Source organism: Aureococcus anophagefferens (assembly GCF_000186865.1).
Source record: "Aureococcus anophagefferens unplaced genomic scaffold AURANscaffold_1, whole genome shotgun sequence".
Lineage (NCBI taxonomy): Eukaryota > Pelagophyceae > Pelagomonadales > Pelagomonadaceae > Aureococcus > Aureococcus anophagefferens.
The window spans coordinates 2,340,118-2,343,024 of record NW_008705561.1 but is presented as its reverse complement, the minus strand read 5'-3'; positions in this window follow the sequence as shown (position 1 = coordinate 2,343,024).

Genomic DNA, 2,907 nt, shown 5'->3' with positions numbered 1-2,907 from the left:
GACCACTGGAGCGCGGCGCCCTCGCGGTCCGCGCGGTCCGCGGCGCCCGGCGGCGGCGCGGCGGCGGCGACGCGGAGGACCTCGAGGCGCGCGGCGTCGCGGCTCGCCGCGTCGGCGCCCGGCGCGCCGTCGAAGAGGCGGGCCGCGAGGGCCGCCGCGCGGCGGGGCGGCGTCGGGTCCGGCGCGGCGCACTCGAGCTCGTGGCCGTCGTCGTCGTCGTCGTCGGCGCCGGCCCCGGGGGGGGCCGCGCCGCGGCCCGCCTCGACGTCCGCGGCCGGCGCCGCGTCGGGCGCGTCGCGCGCGCCGCCGCGGCCGCGGTCCCTGATGACGAGCTCGAACTTCTCCGGCGGCGGCGGGCGCGCCCCGCCGAGGCCGACGAGGCCCCGGAGCTCGCCGACGGCGGTCCCGAGCGCCGCGGACGCGTCGCCGAGCGTCGCCTTGGCGCTCTGGGGGAGCCAGTTCGACAGCGACAACCCGACCATGCCGTTGTCCGCGTCGTCGCCGCCGCCGAGGAGGCGGTCGAGGCGGTCGACCTCCTTGGGCGCGAGGCGGAGGCGCTCGCCGATGGGCTCGAGGAGCGGGCCCACGAGGATGCCGAGGAAGCAGCAGAAGACGCCGATGGAGCAGAGGCCGACGAGGCACGCCGTGAGCTTGCCGAGGCGGTCCTCGGCGTGCTTGTCGTGGGCCAGCGGGATGTGCGTCGACGTGAGGTTGCTCAGCACGAGGTAGAAGCAGTCGACGTAGGCCCAGCCCTCGACCTCGTAGAGCACGAGGCCCCCGACCAGACTCACGGCGACGGTGAAGGCCGGGAGGAGCACGAGGGCGATGAAGAGGAGCTTCTTCACGGCGTCGCGGCACTGGCGGCGGATGCGGTGGGCGTCGACGACGCGGACGCACATCTCGAGGAACGAGCTGAACGTGATCTCGCCGTCCGCGAAGATGAAGTCGAGCGCGGGCCCGCTCGGCGCCTCGCCGACGCGGAGGAGGGGCAGCGCGGCGAGGAACTCGCCGCGGTCGATGGTGCCGCTGCCGTCGACGTCCGCGATGGACAGCGCGCGCCGGAGCGCGCCGCGGCGCCTGCGCGCGAACCGGCGGCTGAGTTTTGGACGCATCGATGGCTCTCGTCGGGTGCTCGACGCGCGGCGGACGTGTGTGTGTCGCCACGTTCGACGACGCGCGCGTCGAAGTCGGGCGGAGGATTCGACGCGCGGCGCGGCGCTGGATGAGCTTCGTCGCGAACCACGCGAGCTCGTCGCCGCGCCCCCGGAAGCCCCCGGGCGGCGGCGTCGCCGGCGGCAGGTCCCCGAGCTCGGCGGCGAGGTCGCCGGCCTCCGCGGCGTCGTCGGCGGGCCGCCGCGCGCGCGCGGCGGCCTTGGCGAGGAGCAGGTCGTCCGGGTCCAGGTCCGTGCCCTCGGCCTCCGCGGGCATGGTCAGCGCCCGCGACGCCTCGAGGATGGGCAGCATGAGCGGGCCCGCCGCGAGGCCGCAGATGCAGCCGAAGAGCACGAGGGCCACGAGCCCGAGCAGCGCGGCCGCGGCCTGGGCGGGACGAGAGAGATGCAACGTCGCTTTAACGTGAGTGTTCCGCGCGCGCGCGTCCCGGGAAAAGCATCCACGCTTCGAGACCGTTCCGAGAGATGATCGCTCGTCCAAAGATCAGCCAAAACGAGTGGAAAACGGCCGAGAAAGGAGCCTTTGAAGTTGGGAATGTCGCTCTCTTGTCCCGCCCCGGCCGCGGCCGTGCCCGCGTCGCCGCGCGGCGAGTTGTCGCGGACGATCTTGATGTTCGTCATGCAGAGCTCGGCGAGGGCGACCCAGAAGCCCTTCTCAAAGGTCCAGCCCTCGGCCCAGGACATGAGCAGGCCCAGGGGCAGGGCCATGGCCGTCGCGACGGCAGGGAGGTAGACGAAGATCGACAGCCCGATCTTCCGGAGCGCGTCGCGGCACTCGCGCCAGAGCTTGTACTGCTCCGTCGCGCGGCGCACCATGCCCAGGAGCTCGCCCAGCGTCAGCACGCCGTCGTCGTCGTCGTCGGCCCGCCGGATGATCTCCGCGGCGACGTACGGCGCCGACGCCGCGTCGACGCCGAACGACTCCGCGAGGCCCGCCGCGAGCTCGTCCCGGCTGAGGAACGCGTCGCCGTTGTCGTCGAGGGTGTTGAACCAGACGACGAGCTGGCTCCGCACGTAGTACATCTGCCGCACGACGAGGTCTGCCCGCCGGCTCGCCTCGAGGGCGCGCACGGCGTCCCAGGCGCCCGTCGAGCTCCGCTTCACGAGCCGCGCCACGCGCACGCGCCAGGGCGTCTCGCCGCCTCGCTTCCTCGCCGGCGGCGCGCGCTTCCGAGGGTTCTTGCGCGTGATGGGGCGCACCATGGCACGGACGAGCCCAGTCCAGCAGCTCGGAGATGCAGCCCGCAGCCCCGGGTGCATCGAGGGGATGGTGACGAGATGGTGAAGCCGACGCCGATAGCCGGGGTCGCCTGTTAGCCATGGCCTCTCGTCCTCGCGACGGCGGCTCCCGGGGCGGCGGCTACGGGCGGTCGCAGCGCGACGAGTACCGCGGCGAGCAGCGGAGCAGCCGCGGGCGCGACGGCGGGCGGCGGCGGCGCGACGACGAGGACCGGCGCGACGGGCGCTGGGACGAGCGGCGCCACGAGCGGCGGCGGGACGACGAGGACCGGCGGGACGGGCGCTGGGACGAGCGGCGCCACGAGCGGCGCGACGACGGCGACCGGCGGTCGCGGAAGCGCCGCGCGTCCCCCCGCGGCGACGCCGCCGCGCGCCGCGCGCCGCGCGACGCGGGCGTGCGCGCCGCGGGCGACGACGACCGGGACCGGCACCGCGACGAGCGGCGCGAGGCGCCGGAGCGGTCGCGGAAGCGGCGGCGCGAGGACGACGACGGCGG